General features: G+C 38.9%; 1 long non-coding RNA gene across 1 annotated transcript in view; it reads left to right on the top strand.

Moving 5' to 3' along the window:
• The first annotated feature begins 5,859 nt into the window (after window positions 1-5,859).
• Window positions 5,860-18,262, top strand: part of LOC140505680 (uncharacterized) — a 30,563-nt gene continuing 18,160 nt past the window's right edge. The window contains exons 1-2 of the long non-coding RNA XR_011967609.1: window positions 5,860-6,058; window positions 16,927-17,127. This is a non-coding gene — a long non-coding RNA (uncharacterized lncRNA). The remainder of the gene's footprint in view (window positions 6,059-16,926; window positions 17,128-18,262) is intronic.

Here is an 18,262-nt window from a genome sequence, read left to right as displayed (position 1 = left end):
ACAGAATCTAAGAAAGATTAGGAAGAACTCTAGTTAGATCCCTATTAGAATTTAAGTTCCTTGAGGAAAAGGACTGTTTTGGTTTTTTGTCTTTGAAGCTCTAGCACCAAGTGCATTGTTTTTCCTGTGTAATGTGGCTCTTGTTTGTTGCATTGGATTCCAGTGAACATCAAGGATAACTATTCCTTTAAGATTTTAATTATGTCTAACTTTGTGATTTACCCTACCCTGTGTTATCTCTTACAATTATAACTGATAGAACTCTTAGGAAACATTTAAAGGACTGAAGGCTTATTTCATTTATTCATTTTAAACAACAAAATGAGAAAAGAAAAAATAAAAACATTTCCATGAACACATCAGAACATAGAAGATTCAATATGAGACAATACATTTTCATTTCAAATTGTTTATTTAAAAAAAAACCTTTGTAATAAGTACTGCATGTTGTTTTCAAAGCTACCCAGCATTTCTGTGCTTCCCTCTAAGTTTTCTTGTGTTCTTTGCTGTGCATTTTTATATTATTTTATTTTCTCCCTCCTTCCCCATCCTGCCCTAGAGAAGGCTGCAATTAAACATGAATATGTATGCATGTATATATAGACATATACATACATATGTATTACATGCGCACATATACATACATGTAAGGCTCTGCTATATATATATTTCTATTTCTCAGTTGTTTTTCTGGAGGTGTACAGTATCTTCCATCATAGGTCCAAGTCTTTCCATGTATTTCTAAGGCATGTTGTAGGGATAGCAGGGTAGGTGATAAATTATTCATTTGGATCCCATTCCACAGCATGCTTGAAGAAGAGAAACCAGGTGAAAGAACAGGCAGCGGCAGTCATAGGTGTGCAGGTAGATCAATCTCTGGGGCCTGTAGGACAGATAAAAAGGGATGAATGGAAACTGGAACCATGCTAAGAAATGCTCTTGAGAGTTTACAGTTTCAGGAGGCTCCATGCTCTGATTTTAACACAATTAAATGTCATCGTGTGTAATCCTATAGAACCTTTTTAGATTATGCTTTCATAATAAGAGAATATTTGAAAGTGTTAGATAACAGTAAGTACCACAGAGAACTCAAAAGTGAGGTGATAATTTCTTTCACACACAATGTGTTCTCTGTTCTTCTCATTCCTCCCCAATGTGTGCCTCAAGGTTGATATGATATGTTAAGATATTCTCTATAACATAAATATGTATAAATATGAAAATATCTTAGGAATAAGCATATCTGCATATGATACATAGCCATATGTTTCAATAAACAAAAGGCAAGGAAGTAATTTCTTTAGAGAATGTTGAGGAATTAAAATGAGTTGGAGAATCCTAGAATGTTAGACTTGGAAAGGTACATAGAATTTGTTATCCAAATTTATGTTCCAATGTAAAGGAATCTATTCTATAACATCCCTAAGGTACAAGTCTCTAGCTCCTGCTTAATGGTGAAGAGTTGTTTACCTCATAAAGCACTGTAACATTCTAAATTTATTGAATGACAAAAAGGGAGAAAGAATATTTCCATATGTGAAGTTAAATAGAAGAAAGGGCTACTTGTGATACCATGAATCTCTTATTATATATGCTTTGAAATAAGCAGGCAGTTATCAGACAAAGAAATCAAAGCTATAGTCATATAAAATGCTCTAAATCACTATTGAGTGGAGAAAGGTAAATTCAAACAACTCTGAGGTACCACCCCACACCTATCAGACTGCTAATATGACAAAAAAGGAAAATGGATAAATGTCATAGGGGATGTGGGAAAGCTGGGACACTAATGCAATGTTGGTAGAGTTGTGAACTGATCTGTTTGTTCTGGAGAACAATTTGGAACTATGCCTCAAGGGCTATAAAACTGTGCATACCCTTTGATCCAGCAATACCACTGCTAGGTCAATATCCCAAAGAAATCTTTTAAAAATGGAAAAAAGGCATATTTGTACAAAAACATTAATAGCATCTCTTTTTGTGGTAGCTAAAAATTGGAAATCAAGGGGATGCCCATCAATTGGGGAATGGTCAAACAGGCTATGGTATATGATTGTGATGGAACATTATTGTGCTTGCAAAGTGAAGTGAGCAGAACCAGGAGAACATTGTACACAGCAATAGCAATACTATGTAATTGTAAATAACTCAACTGTTTTCAGTGACACCGTGCTCCAAGACAACCCCAAAGGACTCATAGTGAAACATTCTATCTGACTCCAGAGAAAGAACTGACATTGTCTGAATAAGACTGAATCATGCTTTCTTTCAGGAGGAAGGTGGCAATATTATCCCAGTATACTTCTTGACCTCAGATTCCATCCTTTCCATAAAAAGGGAAAACAGTTGCTAATCTTTGCAATAAATATTGTCAAGTAAAACAAATCTACGTATTTTCCATGTACATCATTACAGATTCTTTGCCTCTTTGTCAGAAATGTGGTAGCATTCTTCCTTATTAGTCCTTTTCATTTCTTTGGACTTTTCATTGATCAGAATTCTTAAAAGTCTTTCTAAGCAGTACAATACATTTCCACGTAGCTCTAATTACTAGCATGTTCTTCATTTTATTGAACTGAAATCTGCCTTCTGGTAATGTCCATTCCTTCATCCTAATTCTGCCTTCTGGAGATGAATAGAATAAGCCAAATTACTCTTTTGTATAGCATTCCTAAATATATTATAAAGATAGCTATCTTGTCTGATTTCCTTTTTTCTTAGTTAAGTGACAAAACTGCAGTTCCTTCAACCTTTAGTTGGTTGGTTATGGACATAATCTGGTTTGGAGTCCCTTACAAAATATGATGCTACAAATGGAAAGCAGTCTTTCAGTTATAGACTGACCAGGACCAAGTATGGTGGAACTATTTATTATGTAACTCTTTCAGGTACCTAATTTAGTCAATAATCATTTACTAAGCACCCACTATGTGCTAAGCATTATATTAGGTACTGGAGGAAAAAAAGAGAAAAATTAAATAATCCTTGACTTAATGAGTTGAGTTTTGAAGGCAACTAGGGATCCAAAGACGTAGAGGTAAAGAAATCAGAAAACCGCTTGTTCTGGTTCATTGCTGTTCAGTCACTTCAGTCGTATACGTATCTTCTTTGCACACAATTATTTTCCTGTTGTCTCCCTCGTAAAACTGCAAGCTCCTTGAGAACAAAGTTTATCTTTTGCCTTTCTTTATATCTCTAGCACAGTGCCTAGCACATAGGAGCACTTAATAAATAAATGTTTATTGACTGATGGTTGATTGACATTAACCACAACCCTTCAATTATTTTTAAGATTGGAATGGTTAGCACACTCCCTACATGTCATGCTGTCCCTATCCCAGCGATTTTGAACTGTCATTGTACAAATCTCATCACCTCTTCCCCATTCCCTTACTTCTGTCTCTCTCAACAGTGAACCCCAAATATCCCATTCTAGATCTATTCACCCCTTCTGCTATGCTCTCCTTAATGGTTGCTCCATAGTTAACAAACTTGTTCACCTTAAAATTTTTTCTTTTTCTCTCCTTCTGTCTTTTTGCTCTCACTGAGATCTAACTCTGTCTTGATGACCGCTTCCCTGGCCACACTTTCAGTAATGTTTGTACTTTTACACATAAATGAAGTCCAAATATTCGTTACTCTTTATTGTAAGTTCCAGACTCTCTTGCTATGACTACCACTCATTGATTTCCCTTCCTTTAAGGTTCATTCAATCCAAATTTATCTCACAATCAAGGTTCTGGTAGCTGTTCTCTCTTGACTTTTTCACTGCTCCACTCTCTTTACTTCCTTAATAACTCAACCTCAACAATAACTCTACCTCAACTATCACTCTCATACTATGGGTTTTCACCATATATATTGAAACTTTCTCTAACATCTTAGCTCTCCAGGTTAATTTTAGAAAAGCATTCTACTGAAGGTGGGATTTGGGCAGAGTCTTGAAAGAAGTCGAAGGAGCTAGGGGCCAGGAATGAGGAGGGAGAGCAGTCCAGAGTTGCGGGTCAGTCATTGTAAAGGTCTGGAGTGGGGAGATGAACTGTTTGCGAAGAATAATAAATTCTTTATTTACATTCTAGGAATATTTCATTTTGCAGGTAATAGGGAGCCCCTGGAGTTTAATGAGTCGTGATGGTGGTGGTGAAGGTGATATGGTCAAATCATTGCTTTCAGAAAAATCTCTTTGGCAGCTGAATGGGAGGCTGGATTGGAATAAGGGAGACTTGAGGCAGGGAAACCCATTAAAGGGCATTAAAGGGTAATCATCCTGATGAGAGATATTGAAGGCTTTAACTAGAGTTGTGACTGTGATAGTGAAAACAGAAGTGGCTTTCTAAGCCTTCTAGTGTTATATATAAATGTGTGGTATTATTAAGCAACTGCCTGCAGAGAAACAAAGGATACCTTTTAATATCTTTTTCTTGACATACATATATTGAACGCAGAAGATTCTGCTTTTCCTGGTAAGTAGGCCCTTCTGTTGTGAAGTCAAGTCGTATGGGTTTTAGCAAATGCTTCAAACCCCCAGTGGGTAGAGCAGCATCAGAGCCCACTATTCAAGCCTGGCCTGGAGGCATAAAGATGCCTTGGTTTGGTTACGCTGGCCTTTTCCTTCTGGTTCTGAGTTTTGTGTTGCAAGGGAAATGCCAGGGCTCTGAGATCTGCTCTTGAAGGGCAGTCAGAGGCTGGCTCCTGTGTTCAGTAACCATGGGCATTGCTTCTAGTGTAGCAGGTACTCAGGGCACACTTGAGTGACTCGCTTAACAATATTTCATTCACCCTCCCAACACTCCCCACGAAGCTCTGGGTTAACATTTGCCATCTTGTAGGTGTGTCTCCTTCCCCCCAGACAGGGGAGAATAACAGGTGCTCACAAAGTGCTTTTTCTCTACTCCCCCTCTGTGACTTGATTTTTGTATTTTATGCCTTCATTAAAACTCATCTAAAAGGGTGATAGGTAGGCAGGACCAAAGTCCTAATTTGAAGGAGCCCATTAGACAGACACAGCCATAAATCCTGTTTAAACCCTTTCCAAAAATAAAAGGAAATATGAGAACAATTCCAGACATTCAGGCAGTACCTCTAAGTTATGTCTGAAAGCAATCTGTGGCTCTCCCTTATCTGGGTAGCCGGAAGGCAAGAGAAGCAGCTCTCACTCATCACACCTACGCTGGAGGGGCCTGTCCATGACAGAGCTTGGAAGGAATCGCTTCTTTCAAAATGACAGTGTAAAAATATAAAAAAATAAAAAGGAAACTATCTAAAATGTGTTAGATTTTGGGGGGCTGGGGACTGTGGCTCAATGTTGATATCCAGGGAAAAAGTAGGGAAGCTTTTTTAAAAAAGCCACTCTGGGTTGTTAGAGCAAGCTATTTTCTATTGATTACTGCCTTGTTCCTGTGAAGTAAAGCTGAAAGGGCTTGCTGGGAATTCTAGGAAGGGAAAAGAACAGCTTGGAAGCATTCTGCATTTCTGATTATCTTACCGCCCACGCTTCATAACCATGCTCTTTATTTCATGGCAGTCTTGCCTGCTTTTTTTTTTTTAAGTGTTTCTCTAGAGTTTGAACCCAAGCACCTGAAATGGTCTCATTTTCTTAGATTCAAATTGCTTTCCTTCACCTGGTAGACATTATCTAAGTTCATGTGTTTAAAAGCAAAGAAACAAAACAACCCTCTGCTAATATTTATTAAGGAAAAGGTGATTATTCACATGCAGAAGGACTTCATACTTGAGAGGCATTCGTTTACTTTTAATTATATTTTATATTAATCAGTTAACGAAACCACAAAGCTTCTCTGAAAGTTTCTTTTAACTGTTGCTTGGAGGAAGTCGGGTGAATGGTTGGCTGCCTTCCTCCTCAAGCTTTCCTAAAACACTTTACTTGGCTACCGCCTTTGTTCTCATGCCATTTAACTCAATACAGCAAGCATTTATTAAAAATTACCTACATTGTGACATGTGCTGCGTGAGATTCTGGGGGATTCAAAAACGAAAATGAAAACAATGTTTGCCCTGCAGGAGCCTTCAGCCATTTAGAGTGAGACAACACAGTTAGGTAAGTGGATCCCTGAGCTCAAGCCTTTTCAGACTTTGTGGGTTTATCTACATAAGAAAGGCCTGGAATCTGACTAAGTAGGAAGAAGAGACAAATACCTTTTTACTATCTTGACTGAGCCTTTTCTCTGGCCCAGGCTTTTTCTCTGTCTACCCATCTACCTGGGAGAGTAAAAGGATTTAGGAATTGAGAAAACTGGGGAACCCCAAACCCTGGAATCCTTCATAGTTATTGCACAAATAGCCCTTACATCATGAATAATCACAGGGTGGTGGTGGTGATAGCAATATTCTAGACTTCAGAGATTTAAATCAGGGGATATTAGGAAATATCCATGAGAAGTTAAGAAGTGTCTGATTAAGAGATCCCGGTTCTGGGACCAAAAAGTCAGGTTCAAAGAAAAGAGGGCATTATCTACTACATGTATCTGGGAGATTATTTCTTGTTCTAAAGAGTTGGCACCTGGGTTCAGAATCTTTTGCTAGAAATGAGAGGCAAGATTCTTAAGAAAATAAAACAGGTGATTATGTAAAGAATTTTTTTTTTTAAAGCTGAGAATGATATTTTAGGATTGATCCTTTTCTTATGGCCAAAAAAGCTATATTCCTCAAAGAGCTATAGAAAACTCTTTAACTTCTGAACTGAAAGAACATTGCTGATCAACTCTTCTTGTGAGAGAAGGTGGCTGAGGACTTCAACAGATGCTAGAAACTGGAAGTAGAAAAAAGCCAGGTCATGCCTAGTAGACTCATGTTTGGGAAAGCCTATGCAGCCAGCAGGACATCTGGATAGAACAATAACCAACTGAGCAAGATTTGGTGCAACATCATCTGGCAGGGACCATGTAGCCAGGAGAGATATTTCATGGGAGCTTCATCTGGTGGAAACGAGAGAGAAGCAGCCTTCAGTGGCCCTGTATCAGCAACAGCCTGAAAAGGCTGTGTTCCCCACAATTGTTAACACCCCTCCCCACCGCTGAAATTTTTTTATTCACTTTGTCTATTAGATTTGTATGTATCTGTGTATATGCATGGATACATGATATATTTACATTAGTATATTTTACTTACGTGATTCCTGGCATTTCCAGTGATCTAGGGCTTCAAATCCACTTAAATCCTAGCTCACATGCTTTTGAAATGAGCTTTGATGGGAGCTAAGTATTCCAAGAGAAGGAAGAGAAGATAGAAAGCATTCCAGTTATGGGGGAAGAACATTTGCAAAGGCACAGAAGGAGATGTGCTGTCATTTGAAGGAAGCTGCAAGTAGGTCAGTTTGTATGGAACAAAGTGAGTAAGAGAGATAATGTGAAATATGCCTGGAAAGAGGATCATATTCTACCAGTATCATTTGTGAGTGTGTGTGGACATCTTATCCTCCTTTTTGTAAATCTTCTTGAGGTAAGGGACTGTGTCATTTTTAAAAATCTTTATAGTCCCCGTACTTAGTAAGTGCCTGGAATACATTTCAACTCTGTTACCCTAAACACGTTGAATTAAATTAAGTCAGAGTAGGATTTGAGACAGATGTCTGAGCATGTTGAATTTTTTAAAAAAAGAAATAAAACGCAAAAAAGAATAGTAACCCAGGAAGGAGTTTAAAAGTGACCTAGTCTTTGCTTTTGCTACCAGATAAGAAATCAACTCAGATATATGACATTAAAAAAGTTTTCTACGTTATTTTTTTGTGAGATTAAATATGGCATGTGTTCCACTTCTCTTCAGCTAATTAGCACCAACTACCCAAAGGATAATGACACAAGTAATCAGAGCAGAATTAGGCCAGTTTTTGTAACACTATAAAATGTTGCTTATTAAGCACTCACCTGCAAAAGGGCTGGTTCTAGGATCTGCCTCATGAGAGTTAGGTAGATGGAGGCTCAGTTTTGTATAAATTCACCATTTAAAATGCTAAGTAGCAACACAGGCAACATAGAAAAGAGTAAATAGCTATCTATACAAAAATACCAACAGCTCAGCAACTGTACAGAGTCAGGATCCAAGAAAATGGCAGTGGGTTAAAATAATGGACTGAACTTAGTATGACAAGATCTATAGGGATAGAGGTAAAGTCCTTTTTCCATTCATTTGCACAAGTAAGTGAAGGAATGGTTGATTTGGAAACGACCCCGGGTTTTTAGTGGACTACAACCTCATTAGGGATCACCTGTATGGTACAACAGCCCAAAACCGAAACAGGACCTAAACAGGAAGAATAGCGAAGATGACTGCTTAGAAGAAGGAAGACAGCAATTCTGTTGTACTATGCCCTGGTTGGGTTACCTCTATGGGGAAGTTGCAGAAAGAACAGAGAAACTGGAAATTTCTCTCCAAGAAATTGCAGAAAGTTTTCTTGGAACTTCCTTTAATCCTTGAGGATGTAGATACAAATGAGGTGTCTGCTTTGAGATGTCTATGGAACTGATGGTTCCTCTTGACCTCTCTCCATTCTGCCATAGCTCAGTCTTCCTTTCTCTTTTTCCTTTGTCAGGTAGCCTCTGTGATGCTGATTTTGTCTGACTTAACTCTTGATGTCCACACTCTTTCTTTTCGGTTGTCAGGCCCCTGAAACTTTTCCTTGCTTCCAAATTAGTTCCTTCTTCTATACATTCCTCCCGGAACATGACCAAGTCCTTTACCCAATGGGACCAGACTGTCTGTTCCACCTAACAGAAATGTTTTGTTTCAAAGAGGTGTCCAGGCCTTGTTCAGACCTAGTGATTACCCCAGGTGTATTTTAGTATATCAAAACAAAATACTTGATAGGTGTCCTATGTGATAAATGTACCAGGGCTTAGCATCTTGACACTTTAAATAGGAGGATGTGATTTGTCTGATTTATTCAATGGGCTCAAAGGACATTTTCTTTATAGAAATTATACAATGTCAGTTTTGGAAGAGACCTTAGAGAGCATCACTGGTGTTGAACCTCTTTATTTTTTTTAATCAAAGCAACTGTATTTCAGTGAAATTAGGTAACTTTCCTGGGGTCACATAGGTGATTAGGACTAAGTTAGCACTTGTAACCTCAACTTCTAACTCTAGATTTGGTTCTCTCATCACAATATTGTATAATTCTTTCTGGAAGTATCCTTTTATTGTCTTTTATTTTCTCTCTTTGTGGTTTTTATATGATGCCACTCTTTGGAAAATACAGCAAACCTTTGTTTTACTGTGCTTAGTGCATACTTATAGTTCATCACATAAGAGGTAATTTTAAAGGCGCACTGATTTTGCACATAGGCAAGCCTAGATCATGGATTGAGTGTGCCAACACAATCTGGAGGAGCATTCCCATTGGCTCTAAGGGAAGGTTTTGGGGGAGGGCCAATAGGAACACTCCATGGGGAGTGGTATGTCCTTAGCCCTACTCTAAGCATTTCTATTATTCCAGATGGGAAAATATGAATGAATCTTCCATGTTTTGAACCATCAGCATCTTTGTTACCTTTGACAAAATGCATATCCCTATTTTAATGATTGATACTTCTGAGTAAATGGGCAGAGGTATTTAACAAGCACGATGGAAGCAACTTAGAATAAGTCTATATAAAAAGCTAGTTCCCTGTTAATGCTCCTTTCTCCCTAGCCCCATGACCAGTATCTGTCACCATCTAGCCTCAGGGCTTGGTCCACTAGTATTCCCTATGGCCATCACTGCCATTATTTTTTTTGCTTTTCTTGGTTTTCCTGATCTAGCAGTCTCATGAGAGGGAATCTTACCTTCCATCTGCCCCCTGTCCTGTTGTTAATATTATACTCTATTATATGCTGTTGATATTATATACTATCCCTTAGGTTAGCCAAGAAATTTTTTTAGTTTTTGTTTGTTTGCTTCTAACTTTTGTTAGCTACAGAGAAAAGGATAAGTTTATAGTAATGAACAGAAAGCACAATATCCACAGTGGAGTATAGAACTCAAACACTTAACAAAACCTTTGAGGCTCTAGAATGAAATGGTGGTGGCAGCTGGGGCTCGATCACTGTTGAGCAGTCAGTAGGAAACCAGGGGGTCAGACTGGTATAGGAAAAGGATGACAAGGATGATAAACATGCAGAACTGAAGGGTAAGGTAGAATAATACTAATACCAATATTACTACTACTAATAGCTGCCAGGCCTAGAGGCCTGAGGGCTACCCGAGTCTTACCTTACCTGTCCCAGGTCTTCGGTTGGCCAAACCGGATAAACGTATGAGAGAAGAGACTTTCCAGAGTCGAACAAGGGTTAGGCTTTATTCAGGGTCCTGGTTACATGTGCAGGGGGAGCTCTTCCTTAGGAGGGAGAGAGAAATCTCCCAAGGAGGCAAAGATCTTACGGTAAGAGATTGGAAGTAGAAGTGTAAGTGGGGAGAGAGGGGGAGGGGAGAGCGAAGAGAGGAAAAACGGAGCCTTCTGTCCTGTCAGGGCCCCTCTGCGCTAAGAGCGCCTTCGGGCTTTCCTGACCCTACTTAAGCTCTCCGGTCGCGTAGTTTGCACCTGAATACCGTGCCTGTTAGATAACAATAGGTGTGCCCAGACCCGGGCCAATCTCGAGGGCGAGGAGAGCTCTCTCCCATCACGTTTCTCACGGGAAGAGGTGGAAATACACAAGATAGCTCGGTCTCACTCCTCGATTCCCTGCTGTTTTCTGGGGGGCCTCATGAGAACTCTAAGATTTAGAAGTTCCCACCTTTACCCGCCCGAGACTGTCCATATGGAATTGAGCTTCCATCCCCAACAAATAGCTATCATTTATATAGCACTTTAAGGTTTGAAAAGCACTTTACAAATATCTCATTTTATCTTCTTAACCACAGGTCTGCATTATTATTAACCTCATTTTATAGATGAAGAAATCAAGACTTGTCCAGGGTCCCACACCTGTGAAGTATCTGAGGGAGGATTTGAACTCAGGTTTCTTGGCTCCAAATTCAGCACTCCAATATGCTACCTTGCTGAATCATAAATTTAGAGGTGGAAGGGATTGTAGAAACTATCTACTTTACCCCCTTCATTTCATATATGAGGAAACCTTGACCATCTGAGATTAAGTGACTTTCCCAAGGTAGTGAGCAGCAGTTTTAGCACTTGGAGTCCAAATTCTGCACACATTGTCCACTGAGGCACACTGTAGTGGGAGGAGTCCCACCCTGGGTGGCAGTAAGTTTGGTTTTTATTCCAGACATTGCCATTCACTAGATACATAACCTTGGGCAAACCCCTCTAGGAGTCTGGGCCCTCACTCATCTGGGCCTTGTGCTGGTTCTGAGGTTAACCTTACTCAGTGACAGAAGTCTTTAAAGCTCATGGTGCTCTGGGCCAGATGATGCATTATTTCAGTGACGTGGATATACAAGAACTAGGGCATGAGAAAGTTGGCCAGACTCACTGATAGACTCAAAATATTCTACAAAATGGAGTCACTGACTATGTCATTATTACTATCTAGGGCTGTTGAGAGTCAAGTGCTTTGCAAACCTGAAAGTCCTTTAGAAATGTGAACACTGTCATCACTGAATTTGGAGTAAGGAAGCTCAGTTTCTAATTTTGCCTCTGCGAATAATGACTGATATGGCTGTGGGCAATTCAGTTACCCACTTGGTGCTTCTGTTCTCCTGCAAAATGAGGGGTTTGGACTAGGTAATGTCTTAGACCCCTTGATAGGATCACAAATATTGAGCTGGAGAGGACCCTAATAATGCTGATAAGTGATGTTTTTGAAGTTACCATCACTGAGGTCAACTGCCATGTTGGTTCCCAAAGTGATCTTGGGTGTCTTTTCAAACAATACCTTGGGCTGACTTATCCTTATGTAGATACGAAGAGAAGACGTGACCTGGAGAAGTTGATGAGGTTCAACAAAATCATGGGATAAGGTTGTTGTTCTTCCCTTGGAAACATCTCTAAGTTTCTTATCAGTGGTGCTGTAGTGGTTAGAACTTGAAGTCAGAAAGATCTGAGTTTGAATCCTGCCTTAGTCATTTACCAGTTATGACCCTGGGCAAGCCATTTAATCTCTTTTAGTTTTAGTTTAGTCATCTGTAAAATAGAGATAAAAATAATCCTCACTTCATGGGGTTGTTATGAAGATTGTATGAGATTTTGTGTGTATATGTGTGTGTATGTGTTTATGTGGGGATTATAATTGTCCAACCTACAATACAAGAGACTAAAGCAGAGCTTCAAGCCAATGGCACTTTATTAAAGGGTCCATGTTCTCCTCTAATGAAGTGGATTTCAGATTTTCCTCACTTTCTGAGATGCCCCCTTCTTCCAAGGCCTTTATTTTTATAAGACTTGATTCCAGATTTGATACCTGAACACTCTAAAGGGGCTACACAGAATATACAATCCCATTGGTTGATAGACCTTGTTTTGAGGGTCAAAAAAATGATATATTTGTAGGACTGGGTAAAGCATGGGGCATCTCCATGGACTAAGTGGTCATAAGATTGTCATTGCTCATGTTGGACAAGAAAGAGTGGTTTGGAGGTACAAAAATAAGTTGGGAGACTTTCCAAAGCATCAAGGCATTCCACCCATGCTGGGTTTGGACATAGAATCTGAACAAAACAGGATGGAGATATCTTTGTCAGCTTTCTTGTGGTTACACAAATGAGCCCCATAACTTGGTAAACAAGTAGTGGACATTAATATAAAGTTTGAGGCCTACTATAAGAAACTATATTATTTAGTTATTCCTTTGTGATTTATATAAAATATCAAACTGATTAATACTGATTATAATAGAGTAGGGGTGGAAATTAATTATTTCTTACATTTATATACCTTAAAGTACTATCTAAACGCTTGATATTATTATATTGTATGTATGTATATGATTAAGTTCATAAAAAAGAAGAAATTTTAAAATGATACCATCCTATACAAGGTATGGACATTTTCACTGAGGTAACTTTTTGCTGTTCATTTGTTTCAGTTGCGTCCAACTCTTTGTGATTCCATTTGTGGTTTTTAGGGGCAAAGATACTGTAGTGGTTTGCCATTTCCTTCTCCAATTTATTTTACAGATGAAGAACTGAGGCTGGATTTGAACTTTGCCACCTAGCTGCCCACTGAGGTATCTAATGGAGTATTAAAAAAGTGTTCTGCCCAATAGCAAGGTTAAAGGACAAGTCTGTTTTAACTTTAAAGAGTCTTCCCTATGGGAAAGATGATTGATGGCATCTTCTCTCCTGAATAGGATGTGGATATATTCTTGGTTTAGGTACTTGATGACCCATTGAGCTGCAATGTATCACCCTAGCTCTTGTACTTGGGTTTATATAAAAGTAGCAAACATCTGACAAAGAAATCAAAAATCAAGAGAGAGATAGCAGAGATACGGGGCAGACTTGTGTCCAAGAAGTGCTTCTTTTCAATGATGGCAGAAATCAGAGATAGCCATGGAGAGGTGAGAACTCCTGGTTCCAGTTTCCTGGAGAGAAGAAGACATGTGCAACCCAATTTCCTGGTTCTAGTTCCTTGGGGAGAGTTCAAGGATTTGGCCTGTTTAACTCCAAGTTCCTATATTTACCTTCTATTTGAATTTTCCAACCCATTATTTTGGAAAAACAGGAACAAATAGATGGCTTTGATGGAGCAGTGTGATAGTGGAAAAAATATTAGATTTTGAGTCAGTGGACCAGAGTTCAAATGTGAACTCTGCCACTTACATTATTTGAGGGACCTTGAGAGAGTCACAACTTCTCTGGGCCTCAGTTTCCTCTACTATATAATGAAGGGTTCAACTCAAAGACCTTGGAGCTACTTCCCATCTCTAAATCTATGATATAGAGGAAGGAGATCTGAGACAAGCGCCAGTGAGTGCAAGGGCTCCCTCTCTCACTCTTTTCTGTTCCTTCTGTTCTCCCTTGACCACATGCCCGCTATTCTGAGCTCCTGTACACACTACACTGGAGGCCAGTTTCTCAACCTTTCCATTGCCCTTCCCCCCCACATCTGCCCCTAGCACTCTTCTTACGTATTATAGGATCAGAGGCGTAAACCTGAAAGAGATCTTAAAAGCCATCAAGTCTAACCCCTCATTTTAAAGATGAGGAAACAGAGTGAGAGGGGTCAAGTGACTTACATGACTCCATACATAGTGAGGCGGGATTTAAACCTGAGTCTTCTGACTCTAATTCCTATGCTCTTTCCATTGTTCCACACTACCTAGTTTCTTGACACTCCTGAATACCCTCTGTAAAAGTGCAATTAATTACTTTCCTCTCCAGCCTGACTCCTGCTGCAAGAGACAACCTCCTCAAAGGAACAGAAGCATTGTAATCTCTCCCCTTCCCAGCCCCCACAGCCTCCTGATTTTACAGTGTATACATCTGCTTGATGTGCTGACATGCCAATGAACTAAGAATTTAATTCAATTTTATTGCACAATAACTCTTAATGACTCATGGAAATCAGAGGCTTAAATGTGGAGTTTTTCAGTTCCTGAAGAACATTGATGCTTTGATCTGAAAACACTCTTGAGTCTACTTCTGATTTACAGTTATTACCTATGCACTTGTGAGTCAACCTAGATCTCACTGTGAACTGAACCTTTTCAGCAGAGAAAAGGTAAGGAGGGGGGGTCAGTAGGGGTGGTACTTTTCAAGACCAGAATGTTTAACTCATATTCTGAAGTCATTCCAAATGAATCTGAAAAGTCTTGTGTCACTTTGCATAAGCAAAACCACGGAGAGACGGAGCAATTGGATAGTTATATTTGTGCATTAAAGAAACTGTCACGTGTTCTGCTGTTCATTCAACTGCGTGGTGTCTAGGATTTTACCTTGTCAAACTCATTCAAAATAATACCTTGTAGGGAATCCATGTAGAAAAAAGAACACCTGTGATAGACACATTTTTATGTTCTCGTGGAGGTGGGAGGCAGAGGAATGATAATAATAGTTTGCATTATAATATAGCTCTTTAGGGTTCTGAAAATCTTGTGAAAAATCCAAAGTAATTTATTGACATGTTTATTGTTTCATTTGATCACCTGTGATGCAATCGGTGGATGTATTCTCCTCCCCATTTTACAGATGAGAAGAGGTGAAGTCATTCCCCCAACATCATATAAATTAATAAATAACAGACCACAAGTCTTTTCACATCAAATCTAGAATTTTCTTTCCTCCAGTGTCATTATTAAGAGGAGAAGAAGTTAGTCCCTTAGTGATGAATTTCCATTGTCAGGTTTCAACTACATTTCCAGAGAGGGTCTCCAAATGCTCTACATATATTGATTATGGTGGATAAATGGCCCTAGTCCCAAATCATACCTCTCAAGGGCAAGTTCTAGATGGGGCCCAGGCATTACAGTAATTGAAGTATCCCAACAAGACCATGTCTCCATTTTCAACTACACCTGTCTTTCTTGAGATGATCTATAAATAATTATCGAGAACTTAAATGGAACTATGACTTTAACTAGTAACTAGCATTTACGTAGAAATTCAATGTTTGAAAAGTGCTTTACATATGCTGTCTCACTTGATCCTCTCAGCAGCCCTATGAAGTAGGTGTTATTATTCCTATTTTTATGGATGGAGAAACTGAGGAAAAGAGAGGCTAAATGACTTGCCCAGAGTTATGTAGATAATAAATGTCTGAGGCAGGATTTGATCTCAGGTGTCAGGAAGATACCTAGTATTTAATAAATAATAAAAAATACCTAGTATTTTAGTAAAGGTGTCCTATTCTTAAATGGTGATTAATGTGTACTACTCAATGATAGTTACGCTAGTCAGAAAATTTGAATTTCCAAGCTTAACTTTGGGTCTTTTGTATGGATAACATGAGAATAAATGAATTATAGCTATGAAATATTTAAAGCATTAAGGATATGAAAACTATAAATGTAGGACCTCATAATTAATCTTTTTTTCTTCTCCCCACTTTTCTGGTTTTTGACCTTTTCTTATTTTTTTAAGTACTCACTGTGATGAGATCCAGAGCTTCCTTAACCCTTAATCCCTCCTGTGTCCTTCTGCAACTAGTGATCATGATGTGGGACCTTAGGCAATGAAAGACACTGCCTTTTCTGTGTAAGGTTTGTCTGAAGCAGGGGCTTATTTACTACAGGTGTCTGAGACAAGTAACCATGGCTAGGAAATAATGATTTCCCCAATAGAGTAGAATGCTTTTCTTCCAGTTCCCAGGGATATGCCAGTCCTTGATGAATGTCACTGCCATGAAGAATTTTATGAATAGTACTGGGGATTTCAAGAATTCTAGGAATCATGGGAATTTATAGGCTGCTTTTAATTTTTCTAAGCCCCTCCCAGACATAGAAAAAAATTGACAATCTCTCCAATTTGGTCCTGTTTTAAGATGAATTTAGAGGAAAGAGCTCTGATTAGGGAGTCAGGAGATGCTAATTCTGCCAGTCATGAACTATGTGACTTTGGAGAAGTCATTTCATCCCTACAGGCCTCAGTTTGCTTGTTAATAAAAGAAATAGGTTGAAAGGATTTTCGAGATCCCCTTTAATTGTAGCCTTCTATGATTCTAAATTCAAAAGGATACAGAGAACAGCAATGAAATCACAAATAATATAGTACTATGAAGAACTAAGAGCAATATATTGCAACATTTAATTAGAAAAGACAAGGTATGTGTGTGAGTTATCTCAAGGAGAACAATTTCTTTCCTCCCTGGACAGAATTTGAGGAATTAACCTTGAATTGCAGTAAGAAAACATACATGCACAAACCCTAATCACAAAATGTGATGGATTTCTCTTAGAACTCATATTTTTAGAATTTTCTGCGCCACCTGATCATTTCCTCCTTAGTACTTCCCCCACCCCCCACCCTCACCTTTCCCTCAGTAGAATGTAATCTTCTTGAGAGTTCTTACTATTTCATTCTTCATTCTGTCCTAGGGACTAAACACAGCGTGTGTGTGTTCATCCTTGGTTGCCAAAGAAGACCATGCCATCAGAGAAGTGATGATATGACTTGCACTTGACTTAGTTTTGAGTGAGGGAGGGCTATGCAGGTCACCAGCCTCACTTCTCCTCCAGAGCCATCTGAATCCAGTGACCAGATATTCATCAGGATGACTGGAGATGTCCCAGGATGAGGTAATTGGGGTTAAATGACTTGCTCAAGGTCACACAGCTAGTGAGTGTCAGGTATCTGAGGTGAGGTTTGAACTCAAATCCTCTTGACTTCTGCACTGGTGCTCTATCTAGTGCACCACCTAGCTGCCCCTAGACACAGTAGCAGAAAAAGCAGAGAGGAAGTTTAGTGGATAGACTGCTGGAGAAGCATGGGGCTCTTCTTTTAGAATGGTGAGGTCTAATAACTTAAAAAAGAGATTTTGGCAACAATATTCCAATATAATTAGTTTTATTTGTAATTCTATGTATTTACTTCATACATTTAAAAACACTATTCTTTGAAAGGGTCCATAGGTATTAGACTGCTATATGGTGCACAAAAGGTTAAGAACATCTGCCTTAGATTATGGTATACATGTAATTTGAGGGGTCATCTTGCCCATCTACCTCATGAGAGTCACAAAGTGCTGGGCTAGGGGTCAGGAAGATTTGGGTTCAGATTCCATCTGACACACTTACTAGATATGTGAACCTGGACAATTTACTTAGCCTCAGTTTACTCATCTGTGAAGCAGGGATAATAATAGTAACTACCTGATAGGTTTGTTGTGGGGATCAAAAGACATTATACACAAATACGTATACATAAATGTGCATATATACATATAAATTTACAAATCTTAGATTGCTATATAAATACTGGGTTTATTAGTAGGTGCTTCATATATGCTTATTGGATTGAATCATGGCCTCTCTTCTCCAATCCTATTGTTCTCACCTTCCTTGAAGACCTTTTCATCTTTCTCATGGATAACTAGAACAATAATTGATCATAATTGATTTCCCTGTCTCTAAGCTCTTCTTTTTCCAATATATCTTTCATGTTGCTGCCAAAGGAGTTTCATTAAGCCATGACTCTGCTCATGCTAATTCACTGGCTCCAAAACTGTCAGTGACTTTACATTGCTTACTAAATAAAATACATACCTTTTAGTTACCAAGTCAACAAGCATTTATTGCATGGTTACTATGGGCCAGGAATAGCTCTAAAGGCTGGGAATACAAATAGAAGCAGAGAGAAAGACAGTTCCTGCTTTCAAGGCGTTGTCATTCTAATAAGGTGAGGTAACGTGTAAAGAAGGGAGGTGGAGACATG

The sequence above is a fragment of the Notamacropus eugenii genome, chromosome 5 (assembly GCF_028372415.1).
Source record: "Notamacropus eugenii isolate mMacEug1 chromosome 5, mMacEug1.pri_v2, whole genome shotgun sequence".
NCBI lineage: Eukaryota > Metazoa > Chordata > Mammalia > Diprotodontia > Macropodidae > Notamacropus > Notamacropus eugenii.
Note: the sequence above shows the minus strand (reverse complement) of the source record. Positions and strands in the feature narration are given on the sequence as shown.